This window comes from Rousettus aegyptiacus, unplaced genomic scaffold (assembly GCF_014176215.1).
Source record: "Rousettus aegyptiacus isolate mRouAeg1 unplaced genomic scaffold, mRouAeg1.p scaffold_m13_p_8, whole genome shotgun sequence".
Classification (NCBI taxonomy): domain Eukaryota; kingdom Metazoa; phylum Chordata; class Mammalia; order Chiroptera; family Pteropodidae; genus Rousettus; species Rousettus aegyptiacus.
Genome location: NW_023416311.1, coordinates 103222255 through 103240647, shown reverse-complemented (window position 1 = coordinate 103240647; position 18393 = coordinate 103222255). Strand labels below are relative to the sequence as shown.

At 41.8% G+C, this 18393-nt stretch overlaps 2 pseudogenes; one reads left to right on the top strand and one right to left on the bottom strand.

Annotated features, from left to right (window-relative positions):
- Positions 1–4813: 4813 nt before the first annotated feature.
- LOC118607537 lies at positions 4814–4932 on the bottom strand (annotated as a pseudogene).
- A 5160-nt stretch (positions 4933–10092) lies between these two features.
- On the top strand, positions 10093–10211 carry LOC118607509 (annotated as a pseudogene).
- The last annotated feature ends 8182 nt before the right edge of the window (positions 10212–18393 follow it).

The window sequence follows — 18393 nt, the reverse complement described above, 5'->3', positions numbered from 1 at the left end:
GGGGCGGGGGGGGAAGATATGCAGACCTGGGGAACTGGGGGCAGATGTGCAGACCTGGGACAGGCCCGGACAAACGGGGAAGGAGACAGGTGGGCCTGCCGGGCACGGAGCACCCAGGGGCGGCCTCTCTGTGTGGAAGGCACGGTTTTCCTCTATACGACTTCTCCTTTTATGTGGTACAGAGAGCTATAGGTAGCTGTAGCTGCAGAAAGAAGCAGTAATGTTCTAAGAAATGCGAGTGACTCCATTGGGAAAAAGAAGACCTTTTTTTCTGTTCTGTGCAGCTGTGGAATTTGAAATATGGGCTTTTCAAATTGGCGATAGATAAACAGTTCTGTGTTGCCATCTCTATAACCAGAGGAACTCTTGGGCAGAACTGTTGCCAGGTAGATCTGCCTGTAGCCATGTCAAGGTGGGTTCACCATGGTAGGTTCTGTTGAGGACCAGGTTACTGCTTCATCTTGAACACTTAGTTCACTAGTGAGCTAACGCTGCAGCTCCATGTGAAAGCTAAACTCTATGATGCTCGAATTAAAGATGCATTAATATAGAAAAGGTAGTCTGTCATCTTAAATTCAGACCTGTTAGAATTAAGGCTTGTGATTTTGAAAAAACTGCCAGACTTTAGCATGGCAGGATGACCATTTGGGTCACCCCCAATATCGGTTAGCAGTGATATCAAGTAAACGGCTCTGCAGGAGATAGCCTGAGTTGCCAGGACATATCTCGGTTCTCCGTGTAAACTCGCTATGCTTTTTAGCTTGATCAGGACTGTCCGGAGCATCTCAGAAATATCCGCAGCAAAATAACTAGACTATGATTAAATATAACACTGATGGCATCAGTTGAAGAGTTGACCCCAAGAATCAAGGCCAAACTAACAGGACAGAGGAGGCAGGTTCTCTTGATGGCTGTTTCAGAAGGAAGTCCCTCAATATTCCATGTTTCGGTGAATGGTACCAACACCTATCGAGTTCCTCAAAATGGAAAAGGTGGTGTCATCATCCTAGATCTTTCTCTCTCTCTCTCTCTCTCTCTCTCTTAAACCCCTTGTATAGAGCATAAACACTTGAGGACTTTTTGGACTTTACAAAATGGACTGCATTGGGATCCATGAGAATATTACCAATTGGCAAACAGCCAAGTCACATGATGGGAATGCCCCTGGGGTGTGACCAGAACACCCCAAACCACAGAAACTTCAATCAGCCTCAACTGCAGTCAATAAGTCATGAGTGCAGGAGCCGATTAGCAAAAACGATTCCTCCCTGTTGAGGCCATATAAGCGAAACACCTCAGGCAGACCGTGCTCGAGCCTGACCCGAGAGCGTCATGGACGGTGAGCTGGAGCCAAAGACTCTGACCTTCTGATCCATCGTGGCTGCTGGCTTGGGACTGATGTGCGACCGTCCACACTGCCAGTCAACAGAGCTCACTTTGGAGACGCTAAGGACTCCCATTCCTTCACTCCATCATGTGGGACTCTACCTTCCCCCACCCCGCTCTGTGTGCTGTGTGTTAACCTGCGTGGGTGCCTGACTTTTATCTGAAAGGTTCCACTCAGTAAACCTGGCACTGTGGAAAGACACAAGCGCGCCCAAGGGTGTCACTTTGGTGGCTGCCTTTCTTGCTCGAGACAATCCTCCTCCCATCACCCCCTCATCCCATCCATTTTACCTTCAAAATATTTCCCTAGGGCAGCTTGACTGACATCGACTACTGATGTGGTAAATTGCTCATTTTCGTTTATTTCTCCAAATTGAAAACATTTAGGTGAAGTGGGATGATAACACATAAGAGAATACAAGCTTAATGAACCTTTATCCAGGTTTCGAACTGAACACACAGATTCTCTGAAGATCTGAAAATTAAGCATAATAAAATTTTGGTCATTATTTGTAAATTTCTAGGTATGATGCGGGAGCTAAGGTAGAATAACAAAGGGGCTCTCGAGCTGGAGGGTCTGCTTCAAATTCATGGTTATTATAATACTTCGTGGCTCCTGTAATACTTGCCCGTAATAGTATAATCAATTTCTCAGTGCTTTCTCTTCTCTTCTCTATTTGAGCTTCCTACCTCCCATTATAGTTAGAAGGACCTATTAAAGTACACTTTGATCACTTCAACTACAAACATTTGTATCCGTTTGCATATACATATGCGATTATGTGCGTGTGTGCACTTTTAATTAACGTCGATGGCTACATCCAGAGAGGATACAGAGACCGATGGCAAAGCTGAAATGCCTCTTGCCCACAAGGAGCTTGCAACTTAATGGATGGATTTAAATAACTTAATTACTTTGAATGATTAAATAAGACTGTTAAAAATTCTCATTATATGTTTCATTGATACTTCAAGAGCAATGCAGAATATGAATTCCTATTCACTTCGGCAAACACTGCCAACAATGGCGTGACCTCACATTGTAGGTTCACACTGTGAAATGGGTGCCAAGTTTTGTTTCAAAGCTTTTGCATTCTTGTGGCAAGTGTACAACAATACTGCTGGAAACAAGTCAGCTCCGACGGTGTGGGAAAACCTAACAATGTTTATCAGATCTACAATGCCGTAGATGAGAATTCTGTTTTATGTCGACGGTTACTGGCTCAAGGGAGTGTGAGTACAGCACTTGTCTTTCAAAGAAGCTTTTAAGGTAGAAAGGTCTGGAAATCTTTTTCTCTAGGACATAAGAAGTCCTGTCACCACTCGATATTGAACTATAACTCTGCTGAAATTGTCTGGATGTGAAAGTTACACTATAAATACCATTGCTGTACAATTTTTATCTGAAAATAAAGTGAATAATAATAAAATTATTGTGTTTTTCCCCAAGATCTGTGTGGTGTTCAAGCTTTACTATATAATGTTGTGTTTTTAACTAAAGTTGATTATTTCTCAAGAGTAGGAACAACTTATATTTTTCTTTAAACACATGGGGAGTTATGCAACTTATGCTGACATACTCTCAGTTTCTAGAATTTCCTAAACTCTGAATGAATGAATTCTGCTTTTGGGTGAAATAGATGTTTTATTCTATGATGAGCGTCTAGGGCAAGATCCAAAAACGTATTTAACTGGGAGGGATTACTAATGTAAATTCAGGAACTTTTTTTTTTTTCCTAAAAGACAAATCTTTAGGCGAAATGGGGTGAAATATTACTCCTTGGAACAACCTACAGAATATACAGGCTTAATAAGCTTTCATAAGTTTCATGTAGAATATCTGAAAGATTAAAAATCGTATGCGAAGGCTTTCTTTCTTTCCAATTGTGCTTTTAAAACACGTTGCCCAAGTGACATGCAGTGTAACGGGGCGGCCAGAGGCTGGCTTGCTTGGCTCTGATAGTCACGCCCTGTGGGTTTAGGCAAAGTGCTTCACCTCCATTTGTCTTAGTTTGTTCATCTGTGAAACGGGGTGGCACCGTTAGTGCTTGCCTTTCTTGGGTCATAAGATGATTATCCCCAAAAATACAGGCAAAGCCTTTTGAATAGAGCCTGGCAGAACTCGGCTCACAGTGAGTTGTTCTATAAAGGTTAGATACCTTGATTTTATAGTCTCTCTAACGGAGCTTAACCACAGACTTCTGCAGAATAGTATGGAGTTAGTTTTGCCTTGGCACCAAATGAATATGAATGAAATCGAAACAAGAACGTTATGGCGGTTGTGGAGGGATCACTTAAGAACTGGATGCCAGACGCTGCTGGGCAGGCATGTTTTTGATTTCCAAACAGAGCTGATATGTGATTAGGCTGTCTTCTTCCCAAAGCCCAGCTATAGCAACCCTTCTGTGGACCCTTTCTATTATTGCTTTGTGATCATGCAAACAGAGATAAGAAAGCTTTGTGTAAGTAACCTAAATATTGGCCTCAGAGGAATTTTGACTCAGTTATTCTATCTTTGTTTCCTTGTGAACCACTTAGATATGTTTTCTCTTACTTGTATGGCAGAAGCAGATTAGAATTTTTAAAAATCAGGCTTTACCGAGGAATTTTTCTATATATTTAAAAAGGTTGTTACTGGCGTAAATCTACTCAAAACCTTGGAACTGCACCCGAGTTTGCTTTATGCTTATAAGAGATAAGCTCTCTGAATAGCTTTACCTGAATAGTTAAAGGAGCGTTCACATGTGTCAGCCCAGTCCTCTTATGACTTCAGCATGGAGGAAAACTTACTCGTTTGAACAAAAGACAAGTAGACACACAGCATCCTAAGAACAGCTGTTGCCCAGACTACTCTCCTTGGCCAGCTGTCCCTTCGTGGCAGGTGGAGTTCGCTCCAGAAGTTGTGTTCGCCTCTCATGTTTGTGGTGATTCCCATCCTGAGAGAGCCTCTGGAATTTCCTGATGTAAGGAATGCTGCTGTGAAAAACTCTCTCTCTTTCAATTCCACATTGACCCAAGCCACTCCCGGCATTCTTCTGCTGAAGTTCGGTACCCACCTCTTTGCTTCTTACATCAAATACTAGAATTTAACTTCACGGTTCTTCTAGAATTCTAGGTTCTTGTCAATAAACATTGAGAACATGAACTCATTAAATTAAGTGCTCCTATTTATGCTAGGGATGTTTTAAAATAGCAGAATGTTGATACTGTTAACAAAAATGTTGATAATGTTGCTAATATTAAATATTTTCAAGTGAGTCTCTATATACTAGGAGAAAAGGAACTAGTTCATTGACTTAATCAGGTTAAGACAAAATTTTATTTTATATTATTTTTTAATTTTTTTTAGGCAAGGCAACCCTTGGTTGACCTCACAGATTGCAAGTACCTTGTCAGCTTACAATCCCTTAATTTTTTTTATTTTTTATGCCTATTGCACCTGGTCTTCCTAGGTGGTCTCCCATCCAAGTACTAACCAGGCCCGACCCTGCTTAGCTTCCAAGATTAGAGAGGATTGTGCTTGTTTAGGGTGGCATGGCAGTAGACTTAAGACAAAATTTTAAATAAAATATATAAATATTCAACAAAATAGCAATTGTGACTCAGCACTAGTCCCAAGAAATTTAAAAAGTACAACAGAAGCAATTTAAGAAGTATAAAGAAAGTTTCTTTATAATATCTGTAACTCTGAAGTAGTTAAATGAAAAGAAGAGCAGGAAAAAAAACGAGAGAAAGTGATCGTTTTATTGTATTAAATCAATACCATTTTCCTGAGCATCAATTAAGTGAAATTAGTTAAGTTTAGTCAAGCCGAGTAGAAAACTCCTGCTAAACCCAGTGGGGTGAGGAGTAAAACTTTTCATTTTCACCAAGGTATTGGCTATGAAGTCACATTTTACCTTTGCAATTGGACTGTCCCCATATGGAGCCAAAAGAAAGCTACCGTAATGAAAGCAGAAAGTAGCGGACACATCGACGTCCCTCAGGGTCATCCAGTGGGTGCCGCCTGTCTCCAGACACCCTCGCCTGTTACCCCAAGTTTCTGTTGCCCAGTAAATGGTCCACATAGAGCCCGCGATGAAAACTGCTTGACTCAGCGGACCTCCCAGATCTGCTCCTCAGGGATAGCCAGGAATCCCTGGAGGTGGAAAAAAAAACAAACTTGCTAAACGGGTTCCTGAGCCACTTGGATTCCAATGAGACTCCACTCCGAGGAGAAGCAGCAAATGTGAGGGAGGACAAAATCTGGGTTGTGCGTCTCCTTGCATTTCAACCTCGGGGAGATGGTGCAGCTAAATTACAACAAAAAACAAAACAAAAACAAAAACAAACAAAAAAACCAACCAATCAACCAACCAAACAAACAAAAAACCCTTAAATCTGGGTGTGATTCTAAGCGATATCCCAAGTGGGGAAAAGACAAAACGATAAATTACATATTGCAGGTCATGTCTTCTACATGAAGGAAAATGTAACTTTGAGAGAAGACAGCACCGAGAACTCATACGCAGGGACTAGTCTTTTAGAGGACAGATGGCAGGGATTTGCAAACAGCCAGGAGCTGAGTCTTCCCTGCTTCTGGTGCAACAGAAAAATCCCGAATCCACGGCCTGGGAGTCGAGCCAGGTTCCAGGCATCTGCGGTCCTGGAGGAAGCAGGCGGAGCGGAGCTCCTTCCCCAGGTGGGTTTTCTCTCCCCTTTCTGAACTGCGTGGCAAAAGCATTTCTCAGATATATGAAAATTGGCACGAATCAAAGACAGCAGTCGGGGTTTGCGGGCACCGGGCGCTGTGGAGGGGTGGGTGTGGCTGGCTCACGCGGGACATTTTCCTGGAGCGAGTCCCCTACTGGCGGGAGCCCCAGCTTTGGCAGTTTATGGGATTTCCCCTCACAACAGTAGGATGACACTTTGGCCCACAGACATCTTGAACTTCATCTGAGACCAACTTTCATTCTGATTTTCTCATCTTATCTTTGAGTTCAGCTAAATGGCCAAATTATCCTCTAACACATTCTTCGGTGTACATTTCTTTTAACACCTAGTTTCTAGAGACCGTTTCTGCACTATTCACTGATTCTTACAGAAAAATTCAGCTATTATCCCCATTTGCCAAGCAGCTCAAGCCTCCGCCCAGTGGCTTGGTCCCAGGAACGGAAGCACGCCTTCTGGCTTCGAGGCCAGCGTTCTGAGTTATTTCCAGCGCTTTCACCCTCTTGGCTACTTGCATCAATGATTAAGAATATTTTTACAACTGTAAAACCCTTCACTTAACATCAGAATTTTAGAGTTTTTACGCGGCTGTCTTCCTAAGCACAGTTTGTAGAGGAAAGTATTCCTTTTGTTTTATTTACTTATTTATTCAACCAATATTTATTAAGCATATATTGTGTGCTGGATGATCTTCTAGGCTAAGACCTCTGCCTTCGTAGAACTTATATTCTAGTACAAGGAGGCACACCACAAACACGATAGACGAAGAATCTACATGGTACAAGTGAAGTGATTTTGGGGGAGGAAAAAACTCTTCCTCTACGTTTGGTGCCTGGGGTCTGTGAATTAAACAGAAGACAGATTAACAGGAGAAAAGGCACACCAATTTTAAGATTTTCAATTTTATGTGTCCGGAACTTCATAGACAGGAAATGAAAAATGTAAAGACTCAGGGGCTCATATGCCATTTTGACAAAGGGTGATAAGTGGCAGAGAAATAACTCTACAAAGGAGAGTGGGTTTGGGCTGCTAGAGCCAATAAGTTGTGGGAAGGTGACCGGAAAGTATATGGGGAAAACTAATGGCGGATAAATGTCATTTAGCGAAGTTCGTTTATGCAGATTTATCTCTGGTGATAAGGATTGCTCTCCTATTCCCGGTATGGGAGGCGGGGACATTTATGCCCTGCGTTTGGGCAGATAGTGGAGGGCAGAGAGCTCCTCCTGTGTCTACTTTGTCTCTGTTGCTTTCAGCTCAGAATAATCCTTATGACCAAGGGGCATATTTTTGGGTGGCATATTCTGATCCCCTTCCAGCAAAAGAGTGGGATGGGAAGTGTTTTGCAGGTTTAGGTAGAGTGCTCAGGGAAGACCTAGTGAGGAGGACGACATCTGAATAAAGACCTTGAAGAAGGGGTGGGGGGGAGCAGCCATGAGGATAATGGGGGACAGGTGTTCCAGGCAGATGCAAGGAGAGGAGGCAGGAGAGCGCCAGGTGCATCCACGGAGGGCGCGCGAGGCAGGAATGAGTGAGGGAGGAGGATGAGGAGAAAAGACAGAGAGGGCAGGACAGGCTCGAGCACGGAAAGGTCACATCCCGGTCAGGAGATGAGCTGGAAAGCTGTTGGAGAGTTTTGACCAGAGGAGGGTGTGAGCTGACATGTTTTAGCAAGATCACCCTGACTTTGGGTTGAAAATACACCGTGGGGTGATGGCGGTGGGACCCGGAAACCACAGAGGGCCTAGTGTTGTTACACAGGCAAGAGATGGTGGTGGCATGGTCCAGGGAGGCGGCAATGGGCGAAGTGGGTGGTGGTCGCCTTCTGTATACGTATTTCGAGAGAGCCGACAGGATTCGTTGAGAGATTAGATGTGGAGTTGGGAGGAGAGTCAAAGCTGACTTTAGCATTTTTGCCTAAGCAACTAAGAATGGGGTTACCATCGTAGGGAGGAAAAATAATCTTCCCTCTACCCTTCTGACTTCTCGGCTGAGACCCCACCCGCCCCCCCCCCCCCCCCGTAATAAAAGACAGAATAACGAGAAAAAGACACAAGCTTACTAACATGTACACCCTGTGGTAGAAACACAGGACAAATGAGTAACTCAGTGAGGTGGCTTTAGAATTCAGGATTCAATACCATCTTAATGGGGAGGGGGGAGCAGGGATGCAGGCCTCTTAGGGGAGAGTGAACGATGTTTCGAAAGATGCACGAGCCCTTAGGAGCACAGATGGGAGGCGTGATCATTTATGACAGAGTTTGTGTAGGTGCGCTGTCGACTTCTAGCATCCTTTCCTGTGATAAGAGTCCATCTTCCCTGGCTGATGGAACTCTCGGTGATGGAACCTATGACAGCTGAGTTCCTTCCGGAGGATCTGTCTCCAGGCAGATGAAGAGAGTCAGAGAAAGCCCCTCCCTGCACCTGCTGTTTTTCAAGTAGCTGTAGCTCAGAATAATCTCAACGCAGTGTATTTTGGGGTGGCAAATCCTAAAGTTCTATAGTCATATTTTGGGGTGGCAAATCCTAAAGTCCTATAGTCATATTTTGGGGTGGCACACTCTACTACCTTTCACCATTTACTGAGACTGATGATGATTCTGAGAGGAGTTGGTCAGTTTGAGGACAGGGGCTAGTTATCAGGAATTCAGTTTTGTGTACGTAAGTGTGAGACAATGATTAGACATCTCACTAGAAATATCCAAGACACAGTTGGATGTATGAGTCGAAATTTCAGAGAATTCTGAGCTGGAGATAATTGTTTGGAACATGTAATATACTGATATTTAAAACCGTGAGACCGGATGAGCTCACCAAGGAAGAGTGTAGCCTTGGAATTAAAAGGTTCGAGTCTAGATTCCAGCTCTATACTTGGGGCTCTGTATCCAACCTGCTTCTTTATCTGTAACATGGCTATGTGTTATGGACCGAATGTTTGCATTCCCCAAAAATTCATATGTAGCATTCTTAACCTCCAATGTGATGGTATTAGCAGGCAGGGTCTTGGGGAGGGGATTAGGTCATGAGGGTAGAGGCCTCATGGACAAGATTGGTGCCCTTATAAGAGATCCCGCAGAGCTCCCTCACCCCCTTATGTCATGTGAGGACACAGAGAGAAGGTGCCCACCTATGAACCAGGAAGCAGGCCCTCAGCAGACACTGGATCTGCCAAAGCCTTGATCTTGGACTTTCCAGCCTCCAAAACCGTGAGAGACAAATGCTTGTTGTTTAAGTCAACCAGTCTGTGGTACTGTATTTTGTCATAGCAGCCCAAATGGACTAAGACGGTACAGTAACATTAGCATCGCAATGATACCCTTAGAATAGATCTAAAGTGGCATCAGATGCTGACTAAATGTTCATTGAGTATTGTCAATGAATAAACAGAGTTCCTTTTCCTTATTAGCTAAGAACCATTTGTCCTACTCGTCAGCTAACTTCGCTTTAACATTGTCTCACTCACCGTCAGGGATTCCGGAGTGAGGCGCAGGGTAGGATGGGAAGGCAGGAGTTTGACTGTATCTGGACAAATAAGCTACTGAGCATTTGCTACGTGCCTGGGGAGGTCTTCTCTCTTTATGTGCATTATCTCCTTTTGTTCACATAAGAACCTAGGCGGCAGCCACCACCAAGGTTCCAGTTTTACAGATAAGACCAGACAGTGTACCCAAGGTTATGGCGACTGAAAATCAGAACTCAGACTGGGACCCATGTCCAGTGGACTCCAGAGCTTAGTCATTGTTCCCCATTCTCAGCTGTGCTGGCAGAGGGAGGAGTCCCCACACTCTGGTCAGAGACACTTGGTCTTAATGTGGTTCCCCGGTCACCTGTCTTTCCTTTCTCAGCCCAAGGTTGTGCAACAGCTAAATAAGTGATGGGATCGTTCGACTTCCCACAAATCCGGGCTCCATGTTCCAGACCACGTGGGTCATTCTGCGAGCAGTAAGGGGCCCCTTCCCCCCCCTTCTCCCAAAATATAAACATAAAGGGAGAAATATCATCTGTGGCCATGCCATCCTGAATGTGCCCGATCTCATCTGGTCTCAGAAGCTAAGCAGAGTCGGGCCTGGTTAGTACTTGGATGGGAGACCACCTTGGAATGCCAGGTGCGGTTGGCATTAAGAAAATAAAAAATAAAAAATAAAAAAATAAAGAGAGAAACATCTCAAGTAAAGTCTCTGATTTATAGCTTCCTTTAATTTTCCTAGTGGTTTTCCTTGATGCCTTACATGGTGTTTTTCAGAAAATAACTGAAGGGGTTTTTTAAAAAGTAAAGGTCCTGAGCCCCCACTACTCAATCAGAATCTCAGGATGAGGCCAGGGTGGTGGTCTTTCTTTTTAACAAATCTATCTGGGAAATTCGAATGTGAGACCTACCTAAGAACTACTGACGTATGGGATAGGTCTAAGTCAAATGCAGGTGAAAATCATGGCCATTTATTTAGACCAAAAATTGAGGTAAAAGTCCCATACAAACAAAGTAGTTCTAATTCCTTCTCTGTTCCCAGTATCCGTGAAGGATAGACTACACCCATCAGAACCTGGAGTGGTGATACTCAGCCACTGGCAGGAGAAGGGAACAGAGAAGCAGGCTCAAATGTTTCCACTTGTCCTCTGTTAACCCCATCCTGGCCGTGGGGCCAGCCCCAGATTCCAGCAGGAACGGAGGGATGGCTGAGGGAATCCAGGCAGGATCGAGGGTCGGGGTGCGGGGAAAGGCAGAGAGCCACATGGGGAACAAGACCCCTGAGTCGTGAGTTCAGTCTGGGACAGCCATTCCAGTCCAGCTGAAGGCTGGAGGCCATTGACATGCACACCTGGGCAAACGTGGATTTAGAGACAATACCTTAATTTTATTTTTTAAAATATTTAGAGTCCCTGAAATATCTTCTTTACCTATCTATCTTTTCTAATATGTATGTTCTTTTGGGGGAAGTGATTACTGTGGCACAGCTTAAAAGCTTTTGTTGTGCTTTCTTACATGGATATCTAACATGTAAAAATATTACTTCTTGCAGAGTGGAGACCTGAACATCAGCAGAAACATAACTGGTCCAGCAGCTGCTGTGTTTAGACCTGACTACAGCTGGCACTTACGGTCTGGGTGGCTGGTTCGCCAGAGGGAGAGTCCTCGAGTCAGTGGCGATTCCTTTCAGCCTTGCAGCTCTTAGTGCACTGCAGATAGACCAGATTACTAAATGCACAGGCAACTTCTGCACCCAAGTTTCTTCTGTCCCGGCAGGTGTCTGGAACCGTGATCAAGCAATAGCACAGTGAGCAGGCGGATTAGGGCTTCTTCCATTCTTGTTCGCCCAAGGGCTTGCAGTGACCCCACTCCCCATCTCTGGGAGTTTTTGATGTCTAAGGATGAAGATTTAATAAATGATGGTATCAGGCCCCAGGGCACATCATCTGCTTGCTTTCCTGGCCTCCCTTTCACTGAGGGTGGTCTGACCGGGCCGTAAGCCAGCGGAGGGATGAGGCGGGAGGAGCATGCTGACGCCCTGGCAGCCCTCCTGAGTTCCAGGAAACCTTGAGCTCGAATGTCTTGCCAGACTCTAAAGCTCCTCGCGGACAAAGGAATCTATACATTTTAAGCAGCATTGAGTTTCAGAATCCAGATAATGCAGGACCTATTGCAGACTAAAATCAGAATAATACGTGCATGAAATGGTAAATGCCTATGAGACTCTGCTTCGCCAGCCAGAATGCGGGTCCACGGTTTCATTTTTGGTGCAATGGCGCAGAATTGTTGGCGTTTTGCTATGGTTTGTTTTTGCAATTTAAAACATTGCAAAATATACAAGCAGGATGTGAAAATGCATATATATCAACAACACAATAAACGAACAGTTTTTAAGCCACCATCTATGCCAAGCAATGGAACATCACCAGTACCCCAGAAGCTCCCTGTGTGCTGCAACCACACTGCATATCCTTCCCCGCCCCCAGCCCCCAGATAACCGCCGTCCTGAGTTTTGTGTTAATCACACCCTTTCCTTTTGGGGTGTGTGTGTGTGTGTACGTGTGCGCACGTGTGTGCGTGTATCCATAATATGAGTGTATCGGTAAATAGTAGATTTAGTTTTGCCTATATTTAAACTTTACAGGAAGCAATAGTATTTGATTTGCTTTTTTGGCTCAATGTTTCTGAAGTTCAGCCAACATTGATACAAGAAACCCGATTCATTCATTTTCAGTGCTGTACAGTATTCCGTGATATGGGAAACAGTCGACTTTTAATCATTCCACTGTTGATGGATGCTTGTATTGTTTCATTTATGAAGAACATAGCTAATGACATTTGTGAGCACGTTTCTTGGTGCACATGTCACCTTGGATTTTGACAGCTTTTTGTCAAACTCTTTTCATTGAGGAATTGTCAGGAAATGAGAAAAATTCTCAAGACTGGAGCTGCCAAGCAGTTTTTCCATTTTTAAAAAGTAGGAAGAGTTGGAATCTGGAATACATTGAAACAATGAGCATACTGAGGAATCTTGGCAAAATTCTGAAAAAAAAATTAGATATGATTTGTTCTTAAGAGAGCTTAAAAAGAAAATGAAGTCTCCACGACTTAGTAGACTCTCACTGAAAGTAAGCTATGTCAAATTATTTTAATTAATCCTTTTGGTAGGTCCAAGAAATGCTACATGGACCTTATTTTCTTATGAGCATCCTAGGTGGCTCTCTCTGTATAGATTACCCGTTACAGGGTGGTTCACAGTGGCTTATGTTTATTCGTTTCTTTCCAAGCCAACTTTTTTATACCACAAGCTCTAGTGTGCAAGGACCCTGTCTTGACCATCTAACAAAATACTTGGCTCCTAGCTGGTCCTCCCTAGGGGTTTGTTGGATGGATTTTCTTTTTGAAGACAAGACCAGGAACATAGGCTCAGAGTGACACAGTCGGGAGGACTAAAAACATCATATCTAATGATTACCGATTAGCAGATAAATATCTATTTAGAAACTTCTATTTAAGCATTTGCCTTGCTCGATATTTTTTGAGGATTCAGATGAGTTTGTTTATTTATTTTATATAACAATTTCGTTGAGATATGATTCATATACCAGATAATTGCAACCATTACCACATCAATTTTAGGACACTTATCATTCCAGAAAGAAACTCTATACCCATTATTAGTCACTCACTCTCCCTCTCTTCCCAACCTCCCCTTGCAGGCAACCACTAACCTACTTTCCGCGTCTATAGATCTGACCATTCTGGATATTTCGTATAAATGGAATAATATAACATATGCTCTCCTGAGACTTTTTCACTTAGCGTAATATTTTTAGGGTTTATTTATGTTATAGCATGTATTGGTACTTCATTCCTTTTTATCGTTGAATAATATTGAAGAATCATTAAGAAATATTCTGTTTTATGACTATACCACATTTTATTTACCTGTTTATCTGTCGATGGACTTTTAGGTTGTTTCTACATTTTTTTTGCTATTTTGAATAGTGAAGGTATGAATATTTGAGTACAAGTTTTTGTGTAGATGCATGTTTTTATTTTTCTCTGAAATGTTTTCACTTTATTTCATTTCTGTTGGGTATATATATACCTATGAGTGAGATTGCTGTGTCAAATGGTAACTCTAGGTTTATCCTTTTGAGGAACTTGTCTTGGTCAAGATTTTAATACACAATTTAGGCTAAAACAAAATTAACAGTGATTAAATTTGTGAATGGTATAAATCTGTAAGGAATCAGCGCTCTACAGTGGCTCCGTTCGGTCATGTGTGACCATGGAGCACTTGAAACGTGGCTAATCTGAACTAGGATGACTTATAAATATAAAATATGCACTGGATTTTGAAGTCTTGGTGTGAAAAAAAGAAAAAATTATTTTATTAATAATTTTATACAGATTACATGTTGATATGCTAATATTTCAGATACAATGGCGTAAACAAAATGGTACTAAAATTAATTTCACCTGCTTCTTTTTACCTTTTTAAAGGGCCACATGAAAATATGAAACCACTTATGTGCCTCGCACTCTGTTTTTATTTGACAATGTTGCTCTGTTCCTCTTGCGTTCCTTTCCTCCTTCAAACATGAGATGAATATTAGCTTGGCAGGGACCTGGATTCAAGACCAGATCCTTCTTATCTGTAAAGCTATGGGAAAGTTACTTAACATCCCTGCGTCTCAATTCTCTTAACTGCGGCAATTGAAAAATAATATGTCTTTTATCAAAATGTTACAAGGATCCAGTGGAAGGAGTTACATAAAGTGTTAGCTGACTGCAGGCACAAAGAAAGAGCTAAATAAATGCTGGTTCTGTTCTTTCCTTTCTTCATGTCCACTCTGTTAAGTGGTAGGTAATCAACTTTGTCAGATGCTTCACAGTTCTGGGTGGTAACACGCATATATTGTGATTTACAGTATATTTAGTTTAATAAGGGACTTCAACATTTTATACTTAATAAAACGATTTTGATGTTTGAATTTTTTGGGTAGGCAGGATCTCGCAAATAATATGAATAACCACTTTCATTTTTTTTTTGATTTCAGAAATTAACTTTGCCCATTTGCAGTTCAATATAGGCCAAGTCTTAAAATGATTCCAGGCTGTTTGAACTTTACTCAGCTATTAAGGATACATTGAGATTGTTTGCATGTGTTTCAGGATGTCATTCGAACCATCCAGAACTCATTCAATATGGAAAACCAAGTGAGAACTTCTCAAGGGAACTTGTTCTCTCTCCAGAGGTCAATGGAATTTCCTGTTTCTGTTTGGACTCAAAATAACACATGAAGTTCTACTTTCTCTGAACACTTTGGATCCTGGCTTGACCCAGGAATGCATAAAGTAATTTAAATGAAAAACACACACATGTCACAGACTCTTCACCTCCTCTCCAGGTCTGAAGCTTGTCTGGTTGACCAGAAGCTTATTTTTTTTCAACCAACATTGAGCATGAACGATATATCCTCTCTCCACTTTGTTACAGCATCATTACAGTATTGACTTCTCTCTCCAGTATCAGCAACCATCCATGATTTTTTTTCCTACTTTTTTTATACCTTTGGAAGCAAAAAAGCATCAGATATAGAGGCAAGAAGTTGAAAAGGAAGTGGTAACCTTTACTTAACTGAGGGAAAAAATTTGCCTCTAAAAATTGGAGTTTCAGGTAATCAAACAGAACATCTTGATGTCCTGGGGTTCAAGGTGGGCCTTTCCTTGCTATAGGTTTATGTAAATGGACAGATACATAAAATAATGTTATTGCTTGAGTATGAATGTCTTTCTTTTCTGTTTTTCTCCCCTAGGTGATCTGTATCCAGAACATTCCTATTTGGTATGCAGTTAAAAAAATAATTAACAAGCTGCCTGTCTACTTTGGGGAGAAATGTAACGAGCTTAGTCTGGGGTAACAGCGTGGGTGCCCTCTGCAGGCCCCCTGAACACCTTGTTCCCATTTGCTTGATTAGGGATTAAACAACTTTCAGCCATGTGTGAACTTGGCACCCTCGATAGTCCTGCTAAAATTTACAATGTTTTGGATATTCTTCTGTACCCCCTGAAAGAATTTTCTAAAGACTTCCTTCCAGCTGTCACAAAAAATGACAAAGGGTCATTTACAGACAGAATTGCTTTGATTTCCCTGCCTGTGCCTGTGGGTAGAAAAGCATTCATCACCATTTCTAGGGCAGTAGAATATTGGAAATATTACACTAACTTCAATAAGTTCTTTCGCCTCAAGGATGGACAAGGTCCTGGCTATTGGCCGACAAAATTCTTCTGTGGTTTGGGATAGCAGCACAGATCATTCAGTTTCTCAGCAAGTTAAGTCAGAGTGTAGGTTTACCAGGATGAACTGAGAGAATGTCTTGTAGCTTCTGGTCTATAAAGTCTTTCTCAATATCCTATTTCTAATATATATAAAAAGTATCAGTTTACTCCAACCTTTTTAAACCCAAGTCATGATGTCCCTTCGAGCAGGAAAGAGGTCATTGGGAGGAAGCCAGAGAATTGTGCATGTTGCTTCTTCCTCCTCGCGCAGAATTCTGATGACTCCTCGCCTTCTGAAGAACAGTGCAGAAGACTAGATAGGAGTTCTGAGCAAAATTAATTATTGCCCAGCGGCGGTAGCCGCACATACCTACTTTGTGTCCAAAATGAAATTGTTTGACGAGGAGCAGATAGCAGAGAAGGTGGAGGTGACAACAGGTCTCTTCTGGGACAATAGTTTTTGCCTTATTCCTATCAACATTGACTAGAAACTAAAAATTATTCAATTCATTGGAAAATTATTTCAGTTGATCACACAATTATAATCAGAGTAAAATTATTTAAAGAATAATTAATTCACAATTTACTTCCTTAACATAACAACTCCCAATTTTTCCATATTTTTTTCCGGTCTTTGTCCACTATAATACAGAGAAAATAGTGCTCTTCTTACATTTCATAACTCTCAGGTAGTTTCACTAAATGGTTTAAAATGAGATAATGAAGCTACGGAGCTTCCATGGAAACATATGTCTGTACACATTAAACATGGCAAAGAGAAGTACTATTTAATGATAAAAATATACAAGCCGCAAACTTTATTGTAGTTATGAACCTGTGTGCCAAAGAAACATGAAAGTTGAATGTAAAGCAAAAACTTATAGCTATCTGAAGAAAATTTGAAAACAAAAAATTGTTCTGGGATATTTTAATCTATCTCTTTCAGACTTTAATAAACTAAGTCAGTAAAAATAAGGAAGAATAGAGTTTGAAAAATATAACGAACACCTTCACCATAATATATACACATATATATACATATGTATATATATGTGTGTGTATATATATATCTTCATATATATGTATATGTTCTTTTATGACTATGGGCATTTACAAAACTCAATCATATAATTGGCCACAAGGAAAAACATTAATACACTCCAAAAAGTAGAAGTTTTAGAGGCAATATTTTTTGCTCATAATCCAGTAAAACTGGAAATCAGTAATATGCATGTAGATAACCCCGAATTAAAGAAAGCTTCGCACAACCTAGAGGGACCTGTCTGACGTCGCGCTTTATCGGCAGGGAGTCATACACGGTATAGAGCTCCTACATTAATTGAGAATTTGTGACTACAGGTACAACCGATGGTACCAGGTAATTGAGAGACTAGACTCTCAATGGAGGGGTCTCGAGTCTTTAGGGTACCTTCGATCCTTTGAAATATTCCCCTAGGTTCAGAAAATCGTGGTAAGTAGTGAACTTAAGGATCTGAACAGCTGACAAGGCAGAATGAACTTTAAATATTATTCCTTTTTCTTTCCAACGTGAAGGAAATGAGAGCCACGGAACAATGCAGCTTTTCCAAGGGCCGTGATAAGATCTCCCTTCCGCGTCTGGAGCTGAACTCTGAAGCACTAGACTCTTAATCAGCAGAAAGAGGAAACCAGGACTTCCTCCCCAGATCGTCCTGGCCTCCAGAATGCAGCGAGTTACCTTTTACAAAATTCCCTGCATGCTGTCAGCTCAAGATCCATTTATTTTGTTGTTGAATTCCCCTTGGGGTTAGACTAAACAGAGGGCTATGTTGCCATTTTAATGTGTGGTTCTTTAAAAACAATTTTTCCCTATTTCATAAAGATAAAATGGCTTAAGTTATGCTTAATCAGCCTGTTCTTTCAATATCGTGATTATGAACATTACATATAAAAACATAGTTCATGAAGTAACCAGTCTGGGTGGGGCCGGGCAGGAGTGGGTTTGGGCTAGGGCAGGAGTTGTCTTTGATGAAAGAAATCTTTTAAATTCAGATAAAAAGAATTACAGAGTATATTCCTGCCTCGCGACAATAAGAAAATTTTATTTTATCCATTCAATAAAACTCAGAAGGCATGAGAGGAGTGCATAGATGGAAGACAGCCTCTCTCTTTGATTCCGCGGTGTAAACAAGTCATCTGAACTCTTTCCACATTTCAAATCCCCATTCGTAAAACGGGATCAATTAAGAAAATGAACGTGAGCTGGGACTGGCCGAATGTGAGTCATCCCCTCGTAAAGCCCCAGCTTCTGGAAGATGCCACGTCGCAAAAGACTTCTAATAACATGCTCTGAATTAACTAGGACGAATTTTAGCTTCGTGCTAAAGTCAAATGGCTAACTCAGAAGACCGCAAAAACCTGAAATCCACAGGTTTGCGAATTCTCATTTGCGTCTTGCGGGCATAAACGCATAGAATTGTATTGCAACAGTGGTGTTGACGGAGCCAGTGTGCTTCACTAAAACAAGGAGCCCGATTTAATCATTACTTCCTCTGAGGCCCTCAAAT